Source organism: Lithobates pipiens, unplaced genomic scaffold, assembly GCF_037356315.1.
Source record: "Lithobates pipiens isolate NorthernLeopardFrog02 unplaced genomic scaffold, aLitPip1_a1.2 Scaffold_8, whole genome shotgun sequence".
Classification (NCBI taxonomy): domain Eukaryota; kingdom Metazoa; phylum Chordata; class Amphibia; order Anura; family Ranidae; genus Lithobates; species Lithobates pipiens.
This window is the reverse complement of record NW_027507903.1, coordinates 261,545,017-261,557,232: the sequence shown is the minus strand read 5'-3', so window position 1 is coordinate 261,557,232 and position 12,216 is coordinate 261,545,017.

Here is a 12,216-nt window from a genome sequence, read left to right as displayed (position 1 = left end):
TAGGTATCCCAGTAGACTTTATATTTTATAAGCATTACGTAGTTGTTCATTGTTTAGCTGTGTGGCGTTCTCCGCTCGTTAGTTTGTCTTCTTTTTTAACCGATGGCACAATTGATACAGGGTAAATCCATTAATATCGGGTCTTGGAATGTGAGGGGCTTGGGCACCCCGGTAAAAAAAGCGATAGTTTTTGCTATGTTGGAGAGATTTGATGTTGGACTGGCTTGTTTGCAGGAGACCCACCTAACCAATATGTCTAAATCACTGTTAAATAACAGGAAATATCAACAACAATATCACTCAGTATAATCCTCCTATTCAAGGGGGGTAAGTGTGATAATAAAGGAGGGGGTGAACTTCTCCTGCAACCAGGTCAGCATAGATGAGTTGGGTCGATATGTTTTCCTGTATGGTAAACTTGAGGGCAGCCATTGTATTCTGGCAAATATATATATACCCCCACCGTTTAAAATGGAAGTTATGTACAAACTGATGGAATTTATTGGGGATAAAGAAGACATCCCGATTATAGCGATGGGAGACTTCAATGAAGTCTTGGATGTAAATTATGATAGGTTCCCCCCTAAGGTGCGGCCCGGGGACTTAGGTGAAACCAGGCTGAGCTGCTTCCTGAATGAAATAGGTTTAAAGGACCTTTGGAGAGAGAGGCATCCGAGAGTTAAACAATACTCTTGCTCGTCAGGATCTCATGGTACCCTTTCTAGGATAGATATGGTTATAGGAAATGTGGAAATGGCACAAAACATAAGGGAGATAGAATATATGCCTAGAGGGATCTCAGACCACTCCTTGGTGAGGGTCATGCTTAATACGGGGGTCAAAAAAATTCAAGGGTGTTGGAAGATTAGTCCTTTTTGGCTGGAACTCATGAAGGACGAAGCGGAAGTTAAACTAAGATTAAGAGAGTTTATAAGCTTTAATGCGGGCACGGCGCCAATGAGTGTGATCTGGGATACCCTAAAGGCGTTTATTAGGGGTACTTTGATCCAACAGGTAGCAAGAATGAAGAGAAAATCCAGACTATGGGAGGAGAGTATTAGGAAGGAACTCTTAGAAGCAGAGAGTGCCTATGTCATGGACCCAACCCCAGAAAATCAAAAAATTTGGTTAAATAAACAACAAGGTTATAAAATAGCGATTATAAAAAAAGAAGAGAGTAAACGAATATTTGTGAAACAGCGCTATTTTGGAGAAGGGGAGGGGGTGGGAAGATTGCTCGCACAGTTGGTTAAGACAAACTCTCCCCCCTCAGTCATTTCAAGTATTAGAAACTCAAACGGGGTGACATCATGTAAGAGTGAGGAGATAGTAGAAATTTTTGGAAATTACTACAGGGAGCTGTACCAGTCACAAGGTTCAGGGGAGGAAGGTGTAATGGATAGCTTCCTGGAAAATCTAGAAATGGTGACTCTTACTCGGGAGGAACGGGAAACCTTAGATGCCCCGATAACCATTAATGAGCTACAACAGGCAGTGGCTGGGATGCCAAATCAGAAGGCCCCGGCCCCGATGGGCTCCCGGTAGAAATATATAAATATTATGGAGAACTCCTACTCCCTGAGTTGCATAAGACATTAATAGACTCAGTGGAAGGGAGACATTTACCTGCATCAATGACAGAGGCAACGATTATAGTGATCCCCAAAGCGGATAAGGACCCGCTGGAAGTAGCCTCGTACAGGCCAATATCGCTATTGAATGCGGATGAAAAAATCTTAGCTAAAGTACTTTCAAATAGGTTGAATCAATTTATGACAAAGTTAGTACACCCAGATCAAACGGGGTTTATTATGGGAAGATCCACTAGTATGAACATCAGAAGAACCTTCCTAAATATGCAGATCCCAGTAGAGAATGTGGGGGCGAGGGCCATAATGTCTTTGGATGTAACAAAAGCTTTTGACAGCCTAGAGTGGAATTTTCTGTAGCGGGTGTTGGAGAAAGTAGGACTGGGCCCCGCCTTTATTGGCTGGATTAAAAAGATGTACCATGCCCCTAGCGCCAGGGTAAGGGCCAATGGTAGGTACTCAGAAAAGATTGAAATGAGCAGAGGGACAAGGCAAGGTTGTCCCTTGTCCCCTCTGCTCTTTGCGTTGGCCATAGAGCCATTAGCTATAGCTATTAGGGCCAATTCCGGGATCAGGGGATTTCAAAGAAGCGGAGAGAGACAGGAAAAGATCGCTTTATAATCAGATGACGTGTTATTGTTCCTGGGAGATACCGGACCATCTCTGGCGCAGGCAGTTACCTTAGTAGAAGGTTTCGGAAATTTTTCAGGGCTGGCTATTAATTGGGCGAAATCCAAGCTGCTCCGAGTCGACCCCCTGGATGCTGCAGCTCCGCTGCCGGGGATAAGGGTGAGAGAGGTAGATGCGCTGAAGTACCTCGGCATATATTTGACATTGAACCCTGATCAATATATCAATAAAAATTTAATTCCTCTCCTGCATAAATTTAAGCGCAAATGCGACGTCTGGAGTAAACTCCCGCTTTCAGTAATGGGTCGTTGCAGCCTGATCAAGATGATCTGGTTGCCACAGCTGCTGTATGTTTTGCATAATGCGCCAGTATGGATATGTAAAAAATGGTTTAAGAAATTGGAGACCCTTTTTCGGGAGCTTATCTGGAAGAAAGGCACGGCCCGTATACGACTCCAGACGCTGCAGATGCCAATAGATAGAGGAGGCCTGGCGGTTCCACACCCTAGGAATTACTACCTGGCGGCGCAGATGCAGCACCTGGCGGGTTGCGACTCGGAGCAGGGAAGAAAGCTAAAAGGAGGGATTAGAATGATAGGAGCCCCACATGAGCTTATAGCCGAACTCCTGGAGGCCGACTCCTTTCCGCACAACAACTCGATAACTAAAATGTTAGGTAAGACTTGGAAAGCGGTGAAATTAAAAATGGGCTTTTCAGGGCTGTTAGAATCTACACCTCTTTGGGACAACAAAAACCTACCGGAAATATTTATTATCGGTAAGATTAAGTCATGGGAAAGGAAGGGTATAACTAAACTGATCGATCTTTATGACGGAGGGGTCTTAAGGACATTCTCGGATTTAAAAAAAATATACGATATACCACAACACTCATTTTTCAGTTACCTGCAGGTGAGACACGCCTTAGCAGCACAGTTTGGGGGAAATATGCCACAGTGGGATAAAATACCTCTACTCCGGAAGGTGCTCATGTCAGATAGGGCAAAGGGGTGCACCTCAGGAATTTATAAGCAGCTAGGTATGAATTCTAATCAGGAAATTGATTATCCGAATCTGAAGAGGAAATGGGAAGAGGACATAGGGGAAATATTAGATACGCAGTGGAGGAGAATAATGGAATTAGGGCCAGTGACCTCGATCTCCCCTTCCCAAAAGATCTCACAATTGATGTTAGTGCATAGGGCTTATTATACGCCTAAAAGATTATGCCTGTTTGGTAGGAGAGTAGACGACAGATGCCCTAGATGCCGGGGACAGGGAGATCTTCTACACATGGTATGGCGCTGCCTGAAGCTTTTTCGGTATTGGAGAGAAGTAGTGGCGAGTATTAATAGGATCTTTAAGCTAGAAATGGCATTGGACCCGATTCTGTGCGTGTTGGGATGTAGGCAGGAGCCGAGAGAAGGGAAATACATCACGGTGGCAGTGGTACGATGCCTATATCAAGCACGCAGATTGATTGCGCAAAGATGGCAAGCTGAGAGGGCCCCTACGGTAGGAGAATGGACCCAAAGTATTAACGAACTAGTTTGGAAAGAGAAGACATTGTATGTAAGGAGAGGAAATTTTAGAGAGTGGAAGGGAATATGGACCCCATGGATAACTGAGATGGGACACCCTATAGATTAAAAGGAATGTGTAGAGAGAGATATAGGAGATATAGTGGTAGCATATTGATGTCTCTGTGCATTTGGGCGTTTGGGAGGGATGTGCTGGGGGGGAGGGGGATGGGGGGGCGGGGTTCAGGGTGGGTAGGGGTAAGGTGGGTAACGGATAAATAATATAGGTAGGCTGTCGATGCGTAGCTGTGCTCTAGGAAGGTTTGTAATTTTGACGGATTAATTAATAAAGAATAGTGAAAATAAGAATTATAAACCACGATGATGAGATACCGTGCTGAGATATAAATGAGATACAATATGAATGAGTCTCTAGCATAGGACTTCTGACGTGGATATAAAAAAAAAAAAAAAAAAGGACGATTTTGCTGCAGTGGATGAAAGAGCCAGGATGGTAATAATGGGGAAAATGGTGGAGCTTTGGGGAGGGTAGGGGGCTAAAGATTTGGGGAGAGGAGTCGTGTGGGGGGATACAGCGGTTATTGCTGAGGAGGGGTGTAGTAATAAGATGTGGATGAATGGACTCTGTACCTGGCATACCCTGTAGGCAGCTCATCCTAGAACCCTGTATCTTGTATATAGCTCATCCCAGAACCCTGCCCTCTGTATATAGCTCATCACAGAACCCTGCACCCTGTATATAGCTCATCACAGAACCCTGCACCCTTTAGTTAATTCTATTTTATTTCCAGTTATTGTAAAGCATTACACATATTTAAACAAATTCCAGACATATACCTTACTTACATAGTAAATACATATCTTAACTACTTTAACACAGATAAGAAAAGTAAAAAGAAACAGAAGAAGAAAAAGAAAAAGAGAAAAAAAAATGAAACAAGGGGGGCCCCCGCCCCCCTTTCCCACCACTCCCTCTCTCCCCTCCATCCCTTCCCCTTTTCTCTCCTCCAGCATAGTCTTTCCTTCCATTTCTTTCCTCCTTCTACCTTCAGCTTTTTAGCAATTTCCTATACTGCCTCCATGGGTTCCAAACCAGGAGGCATCTTTCGTACGTATCTGATTCTGATTCTTGTGCTATAAATATCTCCATCCTCTCTATATTATCCATTTCTAAGGCCCATTCGTTTATCGTAGAGGACTGAGTTGATTGCCAGTGACGCGGTATCACAGTTCTTGCTGCAATCAACCAATGCCCAAGAAGCTTATTTTTGATGTTCTTATATATTCCTGGTAACATAGAGAGAAGGGCAATCTGTGGCGTATTTGGGATTATCTCCCCAGTAACTAATGTATATAGTTGCATAACCTTTTCCCAGAAACAAAAAATTAGGGGACATTTCCACCAAATATGGAGCAAAGAGCCCCTCTCTGAATGGCACCACCAGCATATATCTGTTTTCTCTGGGTATATATGGTGTAGTGTCACTGGGCTCCAGTACCATCTTGAGAGCAACTTGTAGTTCGTCTCTTGTGCTTTAATTGTCGGTGATAAGCAGTGGGATAGCTTAAACGCCTTCTCCTATTCCCAAACCTCAAATTGACCATTAATCTCATTAACCCATTTATTTATATATTCCGGGGGCTCCGGATGATTTTTAATTATAAACATCTTGTACAGCGCTGATAGAACGTGTTTTTGTTTTTGATCTTGTGTCAGAAGAATTTCAAGTTGTGTTAAATCTCTACCTGGGGATTTGCACGAAAGATGGTCACTGTGTAGGAAATAGGTTTAGTAAAGACGGAACTGTTCCCTGGCATAAAATATTGCTTAGTTTATAATGAGATTCCCTATTCCATATAAGAAAACTTGTCCTATTTAATGCCGGGGGGAAAAAAAGGGTTGCCAAATAGGGGTGTCATAGGTCCTTCGTATGAAGAAAGTTTCAATTGTATAACTGTTTTAACCCATATATTCAACAGATGGGATGTAAGAGAGGGCATATTCTCTGATAATTCCCGATGTAGCTTGCTACCAGATAAATCTACCCATGGCAACACCTTTAAATCTAATTGGTTCAACGCTTGTTCTAATTTTACCCACTGTTTAGTTTCCCAACAGTAGGGATGAGCTTCGAGTTCGAGTCGAACTCATGTTCTACTCGAACATTGCCTGTTCGCCTGTTCAGCGAACAGTGAACAATTTGGGCTGTTCGCAGCAAATTCGAAAAGCCGGAACACCCTATACAAGTCTATGGGAGAAATCTAAAGTGCTCATTTTAAAGGATAATATGCAGGTTACTGTCCTAAAAAGTGTTTGGGGACCTGGGTCCTGCCCCAGGGGACATGGATCAATGCAAAAAAAAGTTTTAAAAACGGCCGTTTTTTCAGGAGCAGTGATTTTAATAATGATTAAAGTGAAACAATAAAAGTGTAATATTCCTTTAAATTTCGTAGCTGGGGGGTATCTATAGTATGCCTGTGAAGGGGCGCATGTTTCCCGTGCTTAGAACTGTCGCTGCACAAAGTGTCATTTGTGCAGGAAAAAAAGTCTTTTAAAATCACTTGCGGCTAAATTGTCGGGTCTCCGTAATACAGAGAACACTCAATGAGTGTTCTCTGTATTAGCCGACAATTCATTCATTCATTGATTAAAAAAAAAAAAAAAAAAAAAAAAGCGTGGGGGTTCCCCTAAATTCAAATACCAGGCCCTTCAGGTCTGACATGGATATTAAGGGGAACCCCGTGTCAAATTTAAAAAAAAATTGACGTGGGGGTCCCCCCAAATATCCATACCAGACCCTTCAGGTCTGATATGGATATTAAGGGGAACCCCGCATCAAATTTTAAAAAAAATTGACGTGGGGGTCCCCCTAAATATCCATACCAGACCCTTTATCCGAGCACGCAACCTGGCAGGCCGCAGGAAAAGAGGGGGGGACGAGAGAGCGGCCCCCCCTCCCTCCTGAACCGTACCAGGCCACATACCCTCAACATTGGGAGGATGCTTTGGGGGTCTGTGACCCCTCAAAGCACCTTGTCCCCATGTTGATAAGGACAAGGGCCTCATCCTCACAACCCTGGCCGTTGGTTGTGAGGGTCTGCGGGCGGGGGGCTTATCAGAATCTGGAAGCCCCCTTTAACAAGGGGACCCCCAGATCCTGGCCCCCCCCCTGTTTGAAATGGTAAGGGGGTACAAAAGTACCCCTACCATTTCACAAAGAAAGTGTCAAAATGGTTAAATAAGACAAACACACTTTTGAAAAATTCCTTTATTAAAAAAAAAAAAAAAAAAAAAATTCCAGCGGTGCTAATCCACTCTTGCTATCCAGCGACGGGTCTCCGGGGTCCAGCGATGGATGATCATATCCAGCGACGGGGGAATCTCTCAGTCCAGCGCTGTCCATACATCCGTCTTCTGTCTCCTCTCTGGAGACACTGCAGAGAGCCGAGCGCTGACATTTCTTATATTGGGAGGGCGGGGCCACCCGTCACCTGACCCCGCCCCTCTGACGCAGGAGAGGGAAGCCAGGGGTTCCCCAGTGACGTGTGGGTGACCCCGCCCCCTCTGATGTAACGCAGGTTTCCGTTACATCAGAGGGGGCGGGGTCACCCACACGTCACTGGGGAACCCCTGGCTTCCCTCTCCTGCGTCAGAGGGGCGGGGTCAGGTGACGGGTGGCCCCGCCCTCCCAATATAAGAAATGTCAGCGCTCGGCTCTCTGCAGTGTCTCCGCAGTGGAGACAGAAGAAGGAGGTATGGACAGCGCTGGACTGAGAGATCCCCCGTCGCTGGATATGATCATCCATCGCTGGACCCCGGAGACCCGTCGCTGGATAGCAAGAGTGGATTAGCACCGCTGGAATTTTTTTTTTTTTTTTTTAATTTTTAATAAAGGAATTTTTCAAAAGTGTGTTTGTCTTATTTAACCATTTTGACACTTTCTTTGTGAAATGGTAGGGGTACATTTGTACCCCCTTACCATTTCAAACAGGGGGGGGGCCGGGATCTGGGGGTCCCCTTGTTAAAGGGGGCTTCCAGATTCTGATAAGCCCCCCGCCCGCAGACCCTCACAACCAACGGCCAGGGTTGTGAGGATGAGGCCCTTGTCCTTATCAACATGGGGACAAGGTGCTTTGAGGGGTCACAGACCCCCAAAGCATCCTCCCAATGTTGAGGGTATGTGGCCTGGTACGGTTCAGGAGGGAGGGGGGGCCGCTCTCTCGTCCCCCCCTCTTTTCCTGCGGCCTGCCAGGTTGCGTGCTCGGATAAAGGGTCTGGTATGGATATTTAGGGGGACCCCCACGTCAATTTTTTTTAAAAATTTGATGCGGGGTTCCCCTTAATATCCATATCAGACCTGAAGGGTCTGGTATGGATATTTGGGGGGACCCCCACGTCAATTTTTTTTTTAAATTTGACACGGGGTTCCCCTTAATATCCATGTCAGACCTGAAGGGCCTGGTATTTGAATTTAGGGGAACCCCCACGCTTTTTTTTTTTTTTTTTAATCAATGAATGAATGAATTGTCGGCTAATACAGAGAACACTCATTGAGTGTTCTCTGTATTACGGAGACCCGACAATTTAGCCGCAAGTGATTTTAAAAGACTTTTTTTCCTGCACAAATGACACTTTGTGCAGCGACAGTTCTAAGCACGGGAAATATGCGCCCCTTCACAGGCATACTATAGATACCCCCCAGCTACGAAATTTAAAGGAATATTACACTTTTATTGTTTCACTTTAATCATTATTAAAATCACTGCTCCTGAAAAAACTGCCGTTTTTAAAACTTTTTTTTGCATTGATCCATGTCCCCTGGGGCAGGACCCGGGTCCCCAAACACTTTTTAGGACAGTAACTTGCATATTACCCTTTAAAATGAGCACTTTAGATTGTGAACGTTCGAGTCCCATAGACTTTAATAGGGTTCTAAAGTTCACACGAAGTTTAGGTCTGTTCGCAGGTTCTGGTGCGAACCGAACAGGGGGGTGTTCGGCTCATCCCTACCCAACAGTAAAACCAATCCACCAGTCTAATCAAGACTGCCGAAACATAGTAATAATACAGGTCAGGTGCACCCGCCCCCCCTTTTGTTTTTGGTAATGATAATAATTTCTTTTGTAGTCTTGGTTTTTTATGGCCCCAGATAAATTTTGTAAAGGCCGATTGTAAAGTAGAAAAAAATTATCTAGGGACACAGACAGGAATAGTTTGAAAAAAATACAAAAATCTCGGTATTATATCCATTTTTAATATATTGATCCTCCCAAACCATGAATGTTGCTTGACATCGTATTTTTTTACGTCTTGTAGAGTACGTTGCAGGAGAGGAACATAATTCATTATATATAAGTGGTTTGGGTCTGGGGGAATTTTAACACCTAAATATTTTAATGCTGAAGAGCAAATCTTAAACGAAAAATTAGCTCTCAGCATAGCAACTTGTTCAGGTATAAGCAGAACGTTAAGGATTTCTGATTTTGATACGTTTACTTTGAAGTTGCTCAGTATCCCGAACCGCTGAAATTCAGATAATATAGAAGGTATCGCAATATGTAGATTAGTGATATATGGTAGTAGATCATCAGCAAACAAGGCCAATTTTATTTCCCTTTGTGTTATCTGTATACCACTAATGGAAATATTCCGTCTAATAGCTGTTGCTAAATATTCCATTACTATAACATAAAGTATAGGGGATAGCGGACATCCCTGCCGGTTACCATTTTGTATATTAAAATTAGTTGTCAGTGAGCCATTAATCTTTATTCTAGCTGTCGGTTTAGTGTATAGTGCCATAATCTTATGGAGTATATTAGGTCCTAGTCCTATTTGCATTAGGGAATGTTTGAGAAAGAGCCATCCCACCCGGTCAAATGCCTTTTCCGCATCAATTGAGAGAAGGCATACTGGTACTTTAGCCCTTTGTGCATAATTCATTAATAAGAAAGTTTTGATCGTGTTATCACGTGCTTCTCTACTTTGAACAAATCCTACCTGATCCATATATATTAAGCTTGGGAGAGGTGATTGGAGATGAAGCGCAATCAGTTTAGCATATATCTTTAAATCTACCCCAATCAGAGATATAGGTCGGTAACTAGAGCAGAGTGTTAAATCTTTTTCTGGTTTAGGAATCAAAGTGATATGAGATTCTAAAGTCTGTTTTGTGAATTGATTACTAGAAGAGATTGAATTAAACACTTGGAGCATAAATGGGGCTATATGTTCCTTAAAAGTTTTATAGAATTTAGATGTAAATCCGTCTCCGTCTCCGGGCCTGGACTCTTATTTGTCGGAGTATTGGCGATTACTTCCAATAATTCTTCAAGTGAAAATGGAGAATCCAAAGATTCCTTAGTGACCTCATCTATTGTCAGAATGGCGTTTTCCCACACATATTCTTTAATAATATTTTCTCCAGCTCCCTTATCCTCCAATATTGATGGAGGGGTCAGATTATAAAGGGCCGAGAAATATTCCCTAAAAGTTTGTTGGAGCACATATGGATCTGATGTCAATTCTCCCATGTTTTTTTTATACTTGCACCCTTTATGTTGCTCATTCCAGAACCCTGCATCAGTGCTGTGTCTTAGCCTAGGCCAACAAGGCCCAGGCCTAGGGCAGCACTTTGTAGGGGGTGGCAAACCTGCCGCCCAGCCCCCCACACGCTAAAAAGCTACCCCCTCCTCCCGGCTCCCGCTGCAAAATAGTCTGCGCTGACTGGCGGCTTTTGTGTAGCCATTACACTGTATGTCAATATGTCAGTTCCTTTATGGCAAGGGGCGGACTGTGTGGGGGGGCAGCTACTGGCGCCCCCATAAAGTGGGCGGTGATTGTCCAGACCAGTGGCACTCAGTACAACTGCCGGAGGCGGAGGCTAATGCTCCACCTACCTTCCTCCACGGCATCCTTCCTGCCCAGGCTCTGTCGACTCGATGAGAGAGAAGAGGACGGGGGGAACTCTCAGGCAGACCAGCCTGCTCGCCTGCCTATCCAGCAAGCACTGGTGCATCCGCCTACTAAATAATGTAAGTGCTCTAGTTCCAGTGCAAATGTTACTGCCACTTGTCAAGCCTGTGTGACAATCTCCTTCCTGCATGTAGCCAAGGAGGAGTTTGAAAGATGTACCGTAATTGGTGGCTCTTATCTCTGCCCATCTCCTTTCAGTCAGACCTGTGTAGTTAGCACAGAGCTGAGGAGGATTTTAAGAGCATTTCCTATGGCTCCAATCCATGCTGCATAGGTCAGTCCCCAGCAAACACATGGCTCCAGCAATGTCCCTGGTGGTGCAGAATTGCTGCTTGTCAGACCTGGACAAAAGCTGCAATTAAATGCCACATGGGTCTGGGGTGCACCCCCCCAAAAATTTTGAGCACCAGCCGCCACTAGGTCTGATAGGTAGCAGGCAGGGACAGAAGCTCTCTTTGATGATAGAAAGCACCATGTCTCTTCCTTCTGTGTTCAATAAGAGCAGTTGCATTTCATTTACAACTGCTTTCTATCTTAGGAGCAATAGGATCAAATATAAAGTGATCAATATGCATTAAATTAATGTACGGATACTTCAATAAAGTGCTCTGTGCTACAAATTCATTTAACAGTCTGCATTCAGTGAGAATCCGTATGCTCCAAAGTGTTCCGTGCTATAATCAATACATAATTTATGTACAATAATAAGCTGTGATATGAAAGTGTTCAGAGCCTCTATGTATTATTCCAGTGCCTCATTTGTAACACTCTGCGCTCCCCTCCTACAATAAAATATCTACGCCTTGTGAAAGATAGATTGGGTCAGCCTCATATATACTTCTCTACTCCATGTACATGTTGAAAGAGTAAAGACCGGGCATGGGCGCCCATAGTGTAAATCCATTTATTTGATTAAAAATACATTACAAAGAGCTGCTACTCACATATAAAACTGCTTGTTTCCAAGCTACAAGCGCTTCCTACACTATGAATTTACACTATGGATACCTGGTCTTTACTCTTTCATGTACATGATGGGACTGGGCCATTGCAGCGTACAAATCAGACGCCGTCACTTTTTTGGGGACCAGTGACACTAATACAGTGATCAGTGGTAAAAATATGCACTGTCACTTTACTAATTTATTATTCATTCGGGTACTTACATAGCCCCATCAAGGTGGAGCCTAAAGAAGAAGAGGTGTGGTTTACAGGGTTATATTTAAATTAGGGGGTGCATGAGTTTAGTCAGGCCTTGGGCAGCACAAAACCTAAATATACCACTGTCCTGCACCCTGTTTACAGCTCATCTAAGAACCCTGCATTCTGTATATAGATCATCCCAGAACCCTGCACCCTGCATATAGATCATCCCAGAACCCTGAGCCCTGTATATAGCTCACCCCAGAACCCTGCACCCTGTAAATAGCTTGTTCCAGAACGCTGCACCCTGTATATAGCTTGGCCCAGAACCCTGTAT